We start from the raw sequence: 18,245 nt of genomic DNA on the forward strand, positions 1-18,245 counted from the left end.
AAGGCGTTCGCCCAAAGACTTCACGGGGGGGGGGGGACGGGTTTGAGGGAGGTGAGAGAGGTATTGTTGTAGGAAGCAGTTTGTTTAGGATCAAGGCAGCTTACAGATCACAATCTAAAAAGTATAGAATAAAGGTCCAGCTAAACCACCTGTCCTCAAAGAAATCCCTACATTCCTTTTGCTCTGAGAAGTAAAGTGGGCTGCACCTTCTCTTAAGTGACCTGTTCTGAATAATGGGAGAAACTACAATAGCAGAGGTTCTGGTTGGTGACAGGCAAGCTGCTCTTAAGTAGGGAACATGCAGGAGATGGCCACCTCAAGATCGCAGTCAGCACATGGGATATAAATGAGGAGACAGTCCTTTATATGTGTGGGTCCTAAACCATGAAGGTCTTTAAGTCAGTTCTCAAGGACCAAAAGCGGCCCCATGGCACAGCGGGTAAAGCAGCAGTACTGCAGTACTGTGGTCTGAACTCTCTGCTCACGATCTGAGTTTGATTCCAGCGGAAGCTGGATTCAGGTAGCCGGCCCAAGGTTGACTCAGCCTTCCATCCTTCCAGGGTCGGTCAAATGAGTCCCCAGCTTGCTGGGGGGAAAGCGTAGATGACTGGGGAAGGCAATGGCAAACCACCCCGTAAAAAGTCTGCCGTGAAAAATTTGTGAAAGCAATGTCACCCCAGAGTCGGAAACAACTTGTGCTTGCACAGGGGACTTTTGCTTTCCACGGACCAAACTCATTGAATGGGTGTCAAAATGGAGCTCTGAGGCCACAAATTGGAATCTGTTGACAAATTGGCTGGACAAAGACTTGTCAGGGATGCTTTAGGCTGATCCTGCGTTGAGCAGGGGGTTGGACTAGATGGCCTGGATGGCCCCTTCCAACTCTTGTGATTCTATATGATTCTGTTCACCTGTTGGGAACTTTGGAAATCGGGTAGATGAGATTAGCAGAGGTTGAAAAGACACACATGCTTCACATTTGCTTCTAGACATCTCTCACACCGCAAAAAGGTCATAACTACCACAGTGCAAATTGTCTGAACGCCGGCAAAAGTTAGAATAATGAGCTCACATTTATCTGTTGATAGTCCATCTTATTAGGATTCAAAATGGATTACACAATCTAAGTTAACACACAATTGAATAAGATGACTAATGAATTAAGTAATAGATCTAGGCAGGGCTTTTCTTCTGCTGGAACTCATAGGAGCAGAGCTCCCGCTGGCCTGCATGCCACCATGCATCAGCCTTGTACTCCCAGGCCAGGGGGTGTGGCCTAATATGCAAATGAGTTGCTGGGCTTTTTCTACCCCCCCCAAAAAAGCATTGGACCGAGGAGTAGAGAAATGTAAACACACAAGTATTAGGATAGGCAATAATGCCAAAAGATGGGATTGCCTAGATAGATAACAAGACTGAGATAATGGAGCTTCTTCAGTCACTGAGATAATGGAGCTTCTTCAGTCACTTCTTCAGTCACTGAGATAATGGAGCTTCTTCAGTCACTGCATGCATCCTATGTAGTCTCCCTCATCCAGTGAAATGCCCTTCCTGATGAAGTTGGGAAGGCTCCAGGACTTCTGGCTTTCCACAAAACAGAATGAAATCTGAGTTAGAGTTGCCAATCCCCAGGTGGGGCAGGGGATCCCCCGGATTGGAGGGCCCCCCCCTTCAAGGTCATCAGAAAGCGAGGGGGGGAATGTCTGCTGGGCAGTCCATTCTTTCCTATGGAGACCGATTCCCATAGGGTATAATGGAGGATTGATCTGCTGATGTGAATTGATCTGGGGCTCTGGGGGGGGCTGTTTTTTGAGGTAGAGGCTCCAAAGTTTCAGCATAGCATCCAGTGCCTCTCCCCAAAATGCTCCACAGGTTTCAAAAAGATTGGACCAGGAGATCCAATTCTATGAGTCCCCAAAGAAGGTGCTTTTATCCGTTATTTCCAATGGAGGGAAGGCATTTAAAAGGTGTGTGGTCCCTTTAAATGTGATGGCCGGGACTCCCTTTGGAGTTCAATTATGCTTGTCACACCCTTGCTCCTGACTCCACCCCCAATGTCTCCTGGCTCCATCCCCCAAATCCCCACATATTTCTTGAATTGGACTTGGCAACCCTAGTCTGAGTCCAGTGGCACATTTAAGACTAACAAAAATTAATTCTGGGTATAAACTTGCATGTGCATGCACACTTCTTCATGCACATAAAAGCCTATACCCAGAATTTAACTTTGTTGGTTTTAAAGGTGCCACTGGACTCAATCATTGTTCTGTTGCTTCAGACCAATGCAGCTACCCACCTGGATCTATGTAAAACTGAATTATTCAGGGGAGCATTGTTATAAAGGTGGCAGTGCTATGTTATAAGGAATGGTTCAGAAGATGTTTCAGAGAATGAAACAAGTCTGTGGACTTTACTCCTGTTCATGGATATTAATCAATGATCTATTAAGGTCATGGACTGTATGGTTATAGTGGCATGGTATGTGTTTTCTGCTGCTATATACATTAGCTTCTCAGTGCATTCATTGTATTTCTACATATAATACCATTTAAGAACATAAGAAGAGCCCTGCTGGATCAGACCAACAGTCCGTCTAGTCAGCATCCTGTCTCATACAGCAGCCATCCAGAGCCAGTTTGGTGTAGTGGTTAAGTGTGTGGATTCTAATCTGGGAGAACCAGTTTTGATTCCCCACTCCTCCACTTGCACCTGCTAGCATGGCCTTGGGTCCGCCAGAGCTCTGGCAGAGGTTGTCTTTGAAAGGGCAGCTGCTGTGAGAGCCCTCTCCAGCCCCGCCCACCTCACAGGATGTCTGTTGTGGGGGAGGAAGGTAAAGGAGATTGTGAGCCGCTCTGAGACTCTTCGGAGTGGAGGGCGGGATATAAATCCAATATCTTCATCTTCTTCTTCAACAGAGACCCTTCTGTTGCTTCCTGGCTCTGGGATTCAGGGGCTTATTGCATCTGAATGTAGAGGTTCCCCTCATCATCATGGCTAGTAGACACTGATAGATTGATCCTCCATGAATCCATCTAATCCCCCTTTAAAGCAGTTTATTCCTGTGGCCATCACTCCATCCTCTGGCAGCAAATTTCACATTGAATCACTCTCTGTGTAAAGTAGTATTTCCTTTTGCCCATCCTGAACCTACTGCCCATCAGCTTTATTGGATTTAGTGTTTGTTTAACAAGTCACCTTTAAAACGTATGCATTCCCCCCACATTTATGTAGTTCCAGTCCTATTACATTGCTTGTTAGATGTCTCATCCTATTGATGGCAAGGACTTAGGTTATGTAATTCAACTTGAGTCTCATTGAGAATGGCAGACTATAAATAATATCAATAAATTAAAAAAATATATAGACCTATTGCCATTATAAAAATGCCAGTTTGGCGTAGTGGTTAAGTGTGCGGACTCTTATCTGGGAGAACTGGCTTTGATTCCCCACTCCTCCACTTGCACCTGCTGGAATGGCCTTGGGTCAGCCATAGCTCTGGCAGAGATTGTCCTTGAAAGGGCAGCTACTGTGAGAGTCCTCTCAGCCCCACCCACCGCACAGGGTGTCTGTTGTGGGGGAGGAAGATAAAGGAGATTGTGAGCCGCTCTGAGATTCTGAGATTCGGAGTAGAGGGCGGGATATAAATCCCTTCTTCTCCTCCTGAACAATTCTATTCTACATAGTTCAGAGGCCTTCCAAACCTCCTCAGGCAGTCCATGCCACAAGGTAGGGGCCACAACAGAGAAAGCATGGGTCTAAGCAGTCCTTGAGCTCACCCATTTGCAGGGCAGTTCTAGCCAAAGGCCCAGCCCAGATGAGTGAAGCCATTGGGTCAGAAAGTAGGGGGATGGGTTGTCTTGCAGATATGATGGTACAAGGCCACGAAGCGCTTTCTATGTGACAGGCAAGACCTTGAACTGAGCCTGGTAAGCGATGCACAGCCAATGGAATGACTAATTACTGTGCATGAGCAGTATGAAGCTTAATATGGATATTCATAACACTATTAAGTAAATGAACTTGCATACTGTGTTAATATAGATAAATATCTTAAATAATTACAAGGAATAGTACTGAGAACAAAGACAGATGCAAATCGCAATCAACGCATAATGCAAACACCATGTGGAGAAGAAGGAAAGTCCCCAGTGAAGCAGCTTATAACAACAGATAATAACTCAACAAAATATAGTCTATTATGTATGCAGTGGAAAACCTGCAAGGCAGACGCAACTGTTGCTGTCATCAAATTGCGTGAGGGCCGTAGTCTGTGTCTATGACGAGTACCCTAGGTAAGTTTCTTGTTTTGGTGCTTCCTCAGAATGTCAGTGCAATAGCTCAAGAAAACTTAAATTGGAGCCATGATAACATTTAATGTTGTGCATGTGGATTAATGCTGTGTGTTACTAGTGTTCCTGCCTGGCTCATTGGAGCTTTTAGGACTGAGCTTGGGGACTCGGGAACAATGGGCAGAAGGATCCAAATCCCTGCTGCCCTGCTCCAATCACGGCCCCCCTGCTGGTTTGAATGGTCCAATGGTGTCCTAGCACGGGAACCTTGAACTGTATAGAGTTGGCCCAGTTGTGCAGTCTTCTAGTTTAGCCGTTACTGTGCTGTAACTAATAAAGAGAGCTATGATCACTGCAACCGCGTCTCCTCCTTGCATTGAACCCACTATATTATATTAAAGAATGAATCATTATTATTAAAGAATGAATTATCACGAGTTTGAAGCGTCAGCTCCTTGTCTGGTTAACAAATAGCAATAATTCATTCTTTAATGTTATCATGGCTCCAATTTGATTCCCAAGCCTGCTGGGTGACTTTGAGCCAGACACAGTTCTCCCAGAACTCTCTCAGCCTCACCTACCTTATTACTTTTTACCTTACATTATTACTTACTGCTTACTTTTTACTTTAACTTATTACTTCAGATGGACTGCACAGACTGGCATCAAGACTAGTATTTTTTAAAGAAGATCTCCCTAATGCTCAAGACCCACATGAAGTTCTGCTATTACTGTGTTGTGGGAATACTCCCGAACAATTGGGAAGTAATCTGAAACTTTACCAAGATGCATCAGTATCTTTGATCTGACTAGACCAGACAGCCCCTCCAAGTGACTTCCAAATGTTATGTCTCAACTTGCTGCTTAACTCATGCTGTGCAAAATGTATTCCAATCTACGCTATCTGTGAACTAATCAGAGGGCAACTGTGGGAACTCAGCTTTATAAACTGGTTTAATACTATGAAAGCTCTTCTCAATGCACAGCTCTTGCATCATTGGTCCTGCATCATCTACAGTTGTGACCAATGTTCCTTCTAAGCTGTGGAGTCGTGTGAGCAAAAAATCTACTTTGTGAGCTACTGGCATTAAAGAAGAAGAAGAAGAAGATATTGGATTTATATCCCGCCCTCCACTCCGAAGAGTCTCAGAGCGGCTCACAATCTCCTTTACCTTCCTCCCCCACAACAGACACCCTGTGAGGTAGATGAAGATATTGGATTTATATCCTGCCCTCCACTCTGAAGAGTCTCAGAGCGGCTCACAATCTCCTTTACCTTCCTCCCCCACAACAGACACCCTGTGAGGTAGATGAAGATATTGGATTTATATCCCGCCCTCCACTCTGAAGAGTCTCAGAGCGGCTCACAATCTCCTTTACCTTCCTCCCCCACAACAGACACTCTGTGAGGTAGATGAAGATATTGGATTTATATCCCGCCCTCCACTCTGAAGAGTCTCAGAGCGGCTCACAATCTCCTTTACCTTCCTCCCCCACAACAGACACTCTGTGAGGTAGATGAAGATATTGGATTTATATCCTGCCCTCCACGCCGAAGAGTCTCAGAGCAGCTCACAATCTCCTTTACCTTCCTCCCCCACAACAGACACCCTGTGAGGTGGGTGGGGCTGGAGAGGGCTCTCACAGCAGCTGCCCTTTCAAGGACAACCTCTGCCAGAGCTATGACTGACCCAAGGCCATTCCAGCAGATGCAAGTGGAGGAGTGGGGAATCAAACCCGGTTCTCCCAGATAAGAGTCCGCACACTTAACCACTACACCAAACTGGCTCTCCGTGATTGTGTGCTACTGCATAAATTAGTTTGCTCTGAGGTCATTGTTCCTGAACTGAGACAAAAAAGTGTGAGCTGGAGGCTAAAAAACTATGAGCTAGCTCACACTGACGCAGCTTACAGGGAACACTGGTTGTGACGACTGATGCTTCCAGTAACAGGCTAGGACCTGCAGTCTTCTTGCAGCATGAGAATGACATAAAATGGAGTCTTGCATTCCTTTAAGTACACATACCAAAGTGTCATAAAAGAAACATTTGCTCACATACAGAAAAGTGGAACACTTAGTAGTAGAAGAAGACTGCAGATTTATACCCTGTCCTTCTCTCTGAATCAGAGACTCAGAGTGGCTTACAATCTCCTATATCTTCTCCCTCCACAACAGACACCCTGTGAGGTGGGTGGGGCTGGAGAGGGCTCTCACAGCAGCTGCCCTTTCAAAGACAACTTCTACAAGAGCTATGGCTGACCCAAGGCCATTCCAGCAGGTGCAAGTGGAGGAATGGGGACTCAAACCTGGTTCTCCCAGATAAGAGTCCGCACACTTAACCACTACACCAAACTAGCTCCCTGTGGAACCATGCATCCAAACTGTAGAATGATCACAGCCCATTGATAACATTGGGACTGGGATGAACAAGGAATGGGAACTGTCCTCCTAGGAGGATTGGAGCCACTATGAAACAGTAGCACCCAAACCATCCTGGCCATGTGGCTCAGAAACTACCAAAAAGTCCTGGAGATCTAGCAGAGATGCATTTTCCTGTCAGCTGCCCAGCACAGTTCCCATATGCAGGCTGGAAACCACCTCCAGAAATACTGGAGCTGAGAGGCCACCAGTCATTCAGGCACTGGGCCCAAATATGGTAAATGTTAAACTGGACAATAATTATTTAGATCTTCTGGGTCAAACAGTATATCCATTAGTCCAGTCCTTCTTTAACTGGAGGCATGGATCTTATCTGAGGGTCAAAAAACCTGGAGTTTAAGAGATGAATCCCTTATAAATCAAGCCTATACCCAGTTTTTCCAGAATTATACTCAGTTTATATCAGAATTATAAGATTGTACCCACAATTAAACTCTAGCAGGGGTGTCAAACATGCCGCCCAGGGGCCAAATCAGGCCTCCGGAGGGCCCTCGAGCAACTGGCTGTCATCTGCTTCCTTCTCCCTCTCTCTTGCTTCCTTCTGTATCACAGCTTGCTTTGTCAGGCTTGCTCAAATGCACAGGAGCTACAGAGCAAAGCCTCTATTTTCTCCATTAGCTGAGGTTCCTCCCTTGGGGAGCAAGGGAGTGAGGGATAACTTGCTTTGCCAAGCTCTCTCAATCACACCACAGAGCTACTGACCCAAGCCTCTCTTCCTTCTATTAGCTAAGGCTCCTCCCCCCTCCTAGTCCCCTGGGGAAGGAAGGAAAGAGCCAGAGCTTCCTTTGCCCAGTTCCCTGGAGCCCACAGGAGAAATACAAAGAAAGCACCTTTAAGACCAACGAGTACTAGTGTTTTAAGCATAGTTTAAGTTTGTTTTTTTTTAAATGTGTTTGTGTCCTTTATAAAGTTTATATCTCTGTGACCTAATCTTAAATAGGTACACACACGGCCCAGCCCGACATGGCCCGGCCTGACAAGTAATGTTTTCGCACACAGCTTACCTCGCAGTCACAATCCTGTTCCCACCGCAGCTTCTGTCGGATTTCCCACCATCTGCACCGGAGTTACAGGAAGTGCCACGGCTTTTGCGTAGCAAACGTAAACTGGGTTTTAGTGGTTTACGTTTGCTTTGCAAACGCTGCGGCACTTCCTGTAACTTCGGCGCAGATGGTAGGAAATCTGACCAGACGCTGCGGAGGGAACAGGATGTGTGCGAAAACAGTAAAGGTCTCATTTATGTCAGATCCGGCCCTCATAACAAATGAGTTTGACACCCCTGCTCTACTGCTTTGCTGCTTCAGACCAACACAGCTACCCACCTAATCAAGCCATGATCCATGATACGTGGACATTATAAATTAATCCATGCCTTAGAAATTAGGCTCTGTACAACCACACTTTGCATTGAGCTTTCTCCTTACCATTGGACTCAAAGGACATATTTGGTCAGTAATTCGACTTGATGCATTTGTGATTTGTCCCAAATGTTACAATATGCTGGTAGTGAGTTTTTTGCTTACCACATTCATAAAAGCCAGTCCTACCTGATCTAGGGAGTGATTCTCAATTAGTTACAGTTACTGTAACAATACAGTTGAGTTGGTTCTTTCTTTGGAATATCTATATGCCCCATCTTCAAAGACTTGCTCAAGGCAGCTCACAAAATAAAACCATAAAATCAAAGCATTAAAAACCCAGCGAATAAAACAGCTGACAAGCTACGGAACCCACAGAGAAGTCCCAAGGCTACAAGCGGATTGTAAAAACCATTTGAAAGATCAACCTCTTTGCTAAAGTCCTAGGTCAAAAGAAGTGTTTTTGGCCTGCACCAAGAAGAGGGTGGGTGTCCGGTGAGTCTCAAAGGGGGGAGACTCACTAACAATTCACTAAAGATGGAAATTGTGGGAAACTCCCACGGAAAAAGTCAATGGAGAAAGATAAGCTTCCCCTAATGTGGCTGTCTTACTGGATTGAGTTGCCGGCCTCCAGGTGGGGCCTGGAGATCTCCACCTGGCAGAGATCAGCTCCCCTGGAGAAAATGGCTGCTTGGAAGGGTGGATTCTGTGGCATTGTACCCTGCTGAGGCCCCTCCCCTCCCCAAACCCTGCCCTCTCCCAGATCCACTCCCAAAGTCTCCAGGTATTTTCCAACACAAAGTCCCCAGGTATTTCCCTGGCAACCCTAGTTTCAATGCCTGATCCCTCTTAGGTCAGACTGACCCCTCCCCTTGGGGTGAGGAATCAGCACCTTCCAAAGGAACCCTTGCTGCTGCCATCCAGCTAGGGTTGCCAATCCCCAGATGGGGGCAGGGGATCCCCCGCTTTGAGGTCATCAGAAAGCAGGGGAAGGGGAGGGAAATGTCTGCTGGGAACTCTGTTATTCCCTATGGAGATTTATTCCCATAGAAAATCATGGAGAATTGATCCGCGGGTATCTGGGGCTCTGGGGGCTGTTTTTTGGGGTAGAGACACCAAATTTTCAGTATAGCATCTAGTGCCCCTCCCCCAAATACCCCCCATGTTTCAAAAAGATTGGAGCAGGGGGTCCAATTCTATGAGCCTCAAAAGAAGGTGCCCCATCCTTCACTATTTCCTATGGAAGGAGGGCATTGAAAAGGTGTGCCGTCCCTTTAAATGTGATGGCCAGAACTCCCTTTGGAGTTCAATTATGCTTGGCACAGCCTTGATCTTGGCTCCACCCCCAAAGTCCCCAGATAGTTCTTGAATTGGACTTTGCAACCCTACATCCAGCACTGGCTTCACACATTCCTGGAGATTTGGGGGTGGGGTTTCGGCTGGGGAGGGACCTCTGCAGGATATAATGTCATAGATTCTGCCCTCCAGAGCAGCCATTGTCTGCAAGGCAGATGATCTCTGTCATCTGGAAATCAGCTGTTATTGTAATCCCAGACCCCACCTGGAGGTAGAAGAAGAAGAAGATATTGGTTTTACATCCCGCCCTCCACTCTGAATCTCAGAGTCTCAGAGCAGCTCACAATCTCCTTTATCCTCCTCCCCCACAACAGACACCCTGTGAGGTGGGTGGGGCTGAGAGGGCTCTCACAGAAGCTGCCCTTTCAAGGACAACTCCTACGAGAACTATGGCTAACCCAAGGCCATTCCAGCAGCTGCAAGTGGAGGAGTGGGGAATAATAATAATAATAATAATAATAATAATAATAATAATAATAATAATAATAATAATAATAATAATAATAATAATAATAATAATTTTTTATTTATATCCCGCCCTCCCCGCCGAGGCAGGCTCAGGGCGGCTCACAGGACATGGTGCCTACCATGATTACAATAAAATACAGTGAATACAATAAAATACAGTTAAAATACAATTAAATTACAAATTCTTAAATTAAGTTAAGTAAATAAATTAAAACCAGTATAAACTGAAGGTGCTACAGTTCAATACATATATATAAAGATGGCTAGATGTCATTACCAGGATTCCACCTTAAAAGCAAGTTGGAAGAGGGCAGTTTTACAAGCCCTGCGGAACTGATTGAGGTCCCGCAGGGCTCGCACCTCCTCTGGCAGCTGATTCCACCATTGGGGAGTCATTATCGAGAAGGCCTGCTCCTCTGTTGTTTTTAGCTTGGCCTCCCTTGGTCCAGGGATTTTTAGAAGATTTTGAGAACTAGATCTCAGTGCTCTCTGGGGAACATATGGAGAGAGGCAATCCCTAAGGTAGGCAGGTCCTCGGCCATATAGGGCTTTAAAGGTAATAACCAGCACCTTGTAACGAACTCAGTACAAACCCAGTTCTCCCAGATAAGAGTCCGCATGCTTAACCACTACACCAAACTGGCTTTCTACACAAGACTTAAAGAACAGTCTCTGTCCTTGCTTTAAGGTTGTCAGGTCTGTGTGTTACCAGTTACCAATCCATGAAAGAACACATCTTCTCATTCCGTGACTGTTAAGAATAACAAATAATGTCTTATTTGAGGCAGGACTTTGTCTACACAAAGCCAGCCGATGGCAAATCACCTCTGAAAATCTCTTGCTTTGAAAATCCTACGGGGTCACCGTAAGCTGGCTGCAACTTGACAACAAACAAACTTTATAAATTGCTTCCAGGTCTCCACTGTTTACCTCCCTCCATTGGGAGAACTGTCTATTTATTCCTGTCCTCTGCATCCTCTTTTTTTAACCAGTTACCAATCCATGAAAGAACACATCCTCTTATTCTGTGACTGCTCAAAAGCCTTAGGAGGCATCTTGTCAAGTACTTTTGGGAAGTTCAACCATACAGTCTCTTGCAAGAGGACGACTCCTGGGTCAGTTGTAGAGCATCATTTTTTTATGCAGATCACAGGTTCCAGTTGCAGGAATCAGACAGCAGGTGATAAAGAGACCCCTACCAGAGCCTCCGGAGAGCCAAAGCTAATCAAAATGGACAACACTGTCCTCGTTAGTCCAATGTTCTGATTCAGTGGGTTGGATCCAGTGGAGAATTTCCACAGACAGAAAAGATTTCTATCCTTAGGGTGTGACTTTCTCGCCTCCTGCTGCTCCATCTTCAGTCCAGAAGCCCCCCAAGATGTTTCTCCTAGAAGACAGGGATCGTGAGAGCTGAGTTGAAAGTCCCTAGCAGGAGAGAGGAATCACTAGAAATGTACCACCTCCTTCCACTGGCAGGAATCATCCATGAAATCCAAGCCAGTGAGCTCCTGTGTACAAGAGTCACCTATGCCTACCAGCCTGACAACAGTGTGAAAGAATTCAGATGGGATGATGTCCTCATGGTCCCCATGAAGATGTTGCCATTTTAAAGTCATTTTAAAATGCTGCAGCATGGTGGGTTGAAGCACGTTGGTTCCCCCGCCCAACATACACACCTTATCAAATGCTGCAATGGTCACACACATAGCTGTTTCGGCAGCTGAAAAGGTGCTGTGGGGGGAGGGAACAAGAGCATGGTGCTGCAGGCCTTAGGATCAATCCATTGCAACATTTTTAAATTACTATTAAATTGTGGTAGTAGACACAAGGATGCCAACATGTCTAGTTTGACCCTAAGAGGTTAGTGAGGCAGGATTTTCTTTAGAGAAGCCATGCCAATTCCTCTTTAGTGAGGCTCGTTCTTCTGTGTTTATGTATTTAATAACATTTTCTTCCAATTTACCCAGGATAGACATTGAAAATAGACACTGGTCTATTTTCGTAGTTTTCCCTTTTAAAAATTGGCATGACTCTGGTAATTTTCTGGTCTTCTGGCACAGATGCTGAAGTTAATGGCAAATTAAACACTTCTGTTAGAATATCACCAATTTCTTCCTTTAAGAACTCTTGGATGTATATTGTCTGGATCGTGTAATCTGTAATTTGATAATTTCTTGATTAGCACTAGAATGTCTTATTTGAACACCTCTGTTTCACTCAGTTTTTCACACATACGCTCTGAAAAAATAGGCTCCATGACTGGTATCTACCCATAAGAACATAAGAGAAGCCATGTTAGATCAGGCCAATGGCCCATCCAGTCCAACACTCTGTGTCACACAGTGGCAAAAACATTATATATATATATATATATATATATATATATATATATATATATATATATATATATATATACATACATACACACACACACACACACACTGTGGCTAATAGCCACTGATGGACCTCTGCTCCATATTTTTATCTAAACCCCTCTTGAAGCTGGCTACGCTTGTGGCCGCCACCACCTCCTGTGGCAGTGAATTCCACATGTTAATCACCCTTTGCGTGAAGAAGTACTTCCTTTTATCCAGTTTAACCTGTCTGCTCAGCAATTTCATCGAATGCCCACAAGTTCTTGTATTGTGAGAAAGGGAGAAAAGTACTTCTCTACTTTCTCCATCCCATGCATTATCTTGTAAACCTCTATCATGTCACCCCGCAGTCGACGTTTCTCCAAGCTAAAGAGTCCCAAGCGTTTCAACCTTTCTTCATAGGGAAAGTGTTCCAGCCCTTTAATCATTCTAGTTGCTCTTTTCTGGACTTTCTCCAATGCTATAATATCCTTTTTGAGGTGCGGCGACCAGAACTGCACACAGTACTCCAAATGAGACCGCACCATCGATTTATACAGGGGCATTATGATACTGGCTGATTTGTTTTCAACTCATCATCTTCCACAATGAAGTTAGATGCAAAGAATTGATTTGGCTTATCCACAGTATCCCTAACTTCTTAGAGCAATCCTCTCACACACACCTGTCATCAAATGGTCCAACAATTTCCCTTGTTGGTTTTCTGATTCTGATGTATTGAAATAAGGACTGGGTCTTTGCCCTAATGCTCACTCATTCTACCTAAAATTAGTTCCCAGCATTGCCAATATCATGACTACATTAATCTGTTTTAGAAGGGATCCAATTAACTCTAGAGGCAGATCCAGACTGCTGGCATCATGTACGTTTTCACTGATTCTCTTCTTAGCATGTTTGATAAAACCTGAGTTCTTTCTCCATAAAACATCTGGTCTTCGGTCCAGTTAGATCTGTGTAATCTCCTTCATTCTGTTGTACAACTCTTTCTAACTGTAGGCTGGGTTCTATTCCCATCATGCCAGCACTAGCAACAATCTTCCCTTTTTTGTTGGGGGTTCGCTGCCCCCCAAATTTTCTGCAGGGGAACTTCAGCTGTGTTTCTCCTCTTTCTGCTGTCCCTCCTTTCTGACATCTTTTTTGGGTGAATAAGGCACAGAGGCGATGGATCGTTATTTTTAAAATGAAAGCCCTTTTATCTAAATCTATTAGGAAGAGGAAACACTGGGATGATTCTAAGAAAATAACAGTTAAAATTACTTATTTTGTCTACAAGGTAAACAAAATAAGGGGTGACGGCTGCCACAACAGGTACAAACATAGCAAGGTAGCCAGGCAGGTAAGCAGGTGAAGCTAATAGGCAAAAAGCCTCTTTTCTACATTCCTAACAGGAAGAAACTGAACATTAGCCAACCAAAACATTGATAAGTTAAAACCACCCAAACCATCAAACATGCCAATTAACACTCAAGATTGACTCTAAACCAGGTTGTACTTTTAGGTCTGTGCTAGAATCAAAACAAATGTGTTAACTCTATGATGACTGAAATTTCAATCTTGCCATATCCCAACAATCTTCTTGCCGAGCTGCCCTCTCCTTCTGTATCTTTACCCATTGATTCTGTTTCTGTTTTCTCTCTCTTGCTCTCTCTAGGTTTTTCCTCATTCTCATTTTCCTTACTTGTAAATTCCTGTTATTTTGGGGGAAATTTTCTGTTCTGCGTGTTTTGCTCCCTCTAGTGGTCAATTCAATATTGCATCGTGCTCTGTCCAGCAATCTGCCTTCAGAATTAAGCTGCAGATTTTTTGTACTGGACATAAAGCAATGTATTATTGAATCGACTAGAAGGAGAAAAGCACACGTGGAACACAAAAACCCCACCCAAAGCAACAGGAACACACAAGCGAAGAAAATGAGAATGTGGGAAAGCCCTCTGTCAGCCCTCTCCCTTCTATGAATAACTTTTCTGAGGGCACCAGCCAGCCTATGGTGTAGTGGCTATGAAATGCAAGTGTCAGAAATATGCATCTTGAATAAAGAAGGGTTTTTTTAAAGTTCGAAAGCCTTTTCACATCTATATCATGTAAATAATAACTTGCTCAAATCCCACCTTGCCCCCTTTAAAAACTGAGCCATCCTCAGTCATAGTAATTAGAATGGGATTGATGAACTTCAGGGTTCCAGTAAAAAAAAACAAAAGGAGATCATGCAGATGTGAATTTTGTAAGGAAAGCCCCCTACTTTTCATACATATGGACATCGTGATCACCAGTATGGTCGCCAGGGTTCCTGGAGTTTTGACTCTCACACATCTGCTCTAAGAAGTGGACTTTGCTTACAGTTTCTAAGGCTTATGTGGATACTATAAGCCTCAGCTTTGCAGCTGCATTCTACATCTCTGATGGGTGTTAGCCAGAACTACAGACGTGCTCCAGCTACTCCTTGTGTGCCCAGTCTTGGCCGCTGCAGTAAAAGAAGCCACACCACCATGAACTGTACAGGCAAGCAGTTTCCAGCCTGTTTCCATGAACCAAAGGCTAACACCACCAGAATCCATCTTGTTTTCCTGATTCCATCTCCAGCATCTGCTTCAACTTTTGCATAAGGCAATCAAGCTTATCCAGGCATGGATCCTGCCAGATCACTCAAGCCTTTGTCTAATGAAACCCAGGACAAAGACTGGTGCCAGGAAGAAGACTAAGAAAGAGGAAGACCATCTCCTGCATGAGCCATGTCTTTTGTCTAATCCGGGTGATACCTAGGTCAATATTTGATTCTCTATTGTCACCTTTTCAGATAAGTCCATCTAATCTTAAGTATTCCCCACTCAGTAATCACTTCTATTCCGTCACTTTGGAGCCTGCCCCATGGCCTGTTCCAATCTGAAAGTTCTTTCAGGTACACAGAACCCAGGCAGAGTTCATTGGTCAAGAGCAGGTACCCAATTAGGTGCCACCAAGGAACTTGCTATTGGCTCTGCAATAGTCCAGCCCTCCTGGTCATTGCAGAGCCTCCCCTTTCTCCTCCCTCCTACCTCCCATCCCTTGAGGGCTCAAGGGAGTCCTTATAACCTCTGACCCAACTCCACTCATGTGTGAATCTATCAGTATCCCACCTTCCGCTGCATAGATCCATCCCCGATTCTGGCCACAGTTTTGAGTCCCTTACCCCCTCCCTCTTATGTCGCCATTGGAGCCTTCCTCTAAGACTACGATAGGTAATATTGCCCTGTGTGTCTACCCTTATATGTTTCCCTATCCATCTATCTATATTTCTTAGGACTGTGTGTGTGTATGATTGTATGTGTATTTTTATCTTGTATGGAAGACTATACTTTTCTTAATAAATTGTAATTGGTTTTACTAAATTGGAGTCCCATTATTTAAGCATCACTCTCTGGTTGGTTAATCTTGAATACATAGGTGAAAAGATTCCAAGTGAGCCAGGTGCCCACCTAACTAATTCCCCAACCTCGTTTTGAGGGCATTTTGGCTAACAATTTTACCAACTCTTGATATATGCTACATTCAGCTTGAAACCTCATGAGGGAAATCAATAGATTAATCCTGTTTGTTTTTTTCTGAACTGTTTGTAGGATATATTTTGCAGTATTCTCACATTCTTCCTCCTCTTTGTAGTATCTGAATGGCCACAGAAGGAAACCAGATGCTGCCCAGCTTGGACCTCTGCTGTGCTCTATCAGGGCTTTTCTTGCGATCTGGTGGAGAATGGGATCTTTCCAGAACCGACACCCATTATAATCAAATGAACTGTACTGTCTTTGAATATCCAGGTGGCTAGGCTCTCATCTCACAGTGGGGGAGGGCAGTCTTCATGTTCCACTCTGGGCTCTATAGAGGCAATACACAGACTATTGGAAGAATATCTTCCCAAAGTGCATGTTCTTCTGTGCAGGCACCACTAAAGAAGAAGATGAAGATATTGGATTTATATCCCGCCCTCCACTCCGAAGAGTCTCAGAGCGGCTCACAATCTCCTTTACCTTCCTCCCCCACAACAGACACCCTGTGAGGTGAGTGGGGCTGGAGAGGGCTCTCACAGCAGCTGCCCTTTCAAGGACAACCTCTGCCAGAGCTATGGCTGACCCAAGGCCATGCCAGCAGGTGCAAGTGGAGGAGTGGGGAATCAAACCCAGTTCTCCCAGATAAGAGTCCGCACACTTAACCACTACACCAAAATGTATTTTCACCATATTACTATGGAAAATGCTGTCAAGTCACAGCCAACTCATGGTGACTCCTTGGAGTTTTCAAGGCTAGAGATGAGCAGCGGTGCTTTGTCATTACCTGCCTCTGGATAGCAACATGGGATGCAGCTGACCTGACAACCTCTCATGGGATTTTCAAGGCAAGGGACATTCAGAGGTGTTTTGCTATTGCCTGCCTCTGCATAGTGACCTTGGGCTTTCTTGGTGGTCTCCCATCCAAGTTCTAACCAAAGCCAACTCTGCTTAGCTTCTAAGATCTCATGAGACTGGACTAGCCTGGGCCATCTAGGGTCATTGTCATTACCCACAGCCCAAGCATCTGGCAGTGTTCATGTGAATGGTGCTAACATATTGTGGTGTCACAGTGTTTTCTTGCACTTGTGGCAGACTGCAAAGTACTCACCCTGTTAGGATGGGAACTTCAAAAGCACTTTCCAGAATCTGTCCAGAAGCTGCTGATCCATACCTACCTCATTTCATCATTTCATCCACAGTTCTGGAATACCACTCAATGTACATAAGGGATACCACTCCCCTCAATGTACATAACTTATCAAAACCAAAAGTACATAACTTAAAGCCAAGTTTGGTGTAGTGGTTAAGTGCATGAACTCTTATCTGGGAGGACGGGGCTTGATTCCCCACTCCTCCACTTGCAGCTGCTAGCATGGCCTTGGGTCAGCCATAGCTCTGGCAGAGCTGTCCTTGAAATGGCAGCTTCTGGGAGAGCTCTCTCAACCCCACCTACCTCACAGGTGATTGTAAGCCACTGTGAGACTCTGATTCAGAGAGAAGGGCGGGGTATAAATCTTCTAAACCAAAACCAAATGTACTCCTACTAAGTAACTGACTCAATCCCACCTGCTAATTTTATTACGGTCTGCCTTGGTCCCATTTGTGAGGAGGGCAGATTATATAAAGGGTCTAAATTACTGTTTTAAACTCTGGCTTAGGCTGTGAATAAACTAAACATAAAGGGTCTATAAAATAAATCAGAAACGGCTGGAAAACTTCTGAATGTTAGCAATAATCCTGTTTCAACTTGGAACATGTAAGAAATTAATGTGAATCTTTCCCCCCCTGTGTTTCTGTCTACCCCCTCCCCCCACATCTTTAGCAAAGCTGCGGCTCCACATTCCAATAATATTGCCTTGCATTTCCCTTTTATCACCATTTTAAAAGGCTAGGGTTCTTTTAACAACCACTGAACTTTCAGGAACAAGACCTGGGAAATCTCTGGAGGGAGGGAGAGACCATGCACTTCACACACCTCCACACAACAGTAGAGGAAAAAAAAGCAAGAGTCCAGTAGCACTTTAAAGATTAACAAAATTTGTGGCAGGGGATAAGTTCTCATGAGTCACTGCTCACTTCTTCAGTAGTGGCTCACAGAAGCTCCTCCCCACCACAGATTAAGTTTTTAAGGCGCTACTGGACTCTTGCTCTTTTCTGCCAACACGCAGGGCTTTTTCTTTTCTTTTCTGGGAGATCTGGCGTTCCAGAGCCTCTTTATGGAAACAAAATTCTCAAAAAAAGGTTTAAAAGTTCATGAGGAGCACCCGTGTGTTTCTCCTTCGTTTCCCTCTTGAGAGTTCCGGCACCTCTTTTCCTAGAAGAAAAAAAAGCTTGTCCCACCCACGCTAGTGCTGGCAGGCATCTCTATCAGCACTCTCAGGAGGAGAGGAGAGACAGACACTTCTCAAGATTATTGCATGCAACACGGGGAGAGGGGG

The sequence above is a fragment of the Heteronotia binoei genome, chromosome 14 (assembly GCF_032191835.1).
Source record: "Heteronotia binoei isolate CCM8104 ecotype False Entrance Well chromosome 14, APGP_CSIRO_Hbin_v1, whole genome shotgun sequence".
Lineage (NCBI taxonomy): Eukaryota > Metazoa > Chordata > Lepidosauria > Squamata > Gekkonidae > Heteronotia > Heteronotia binoei.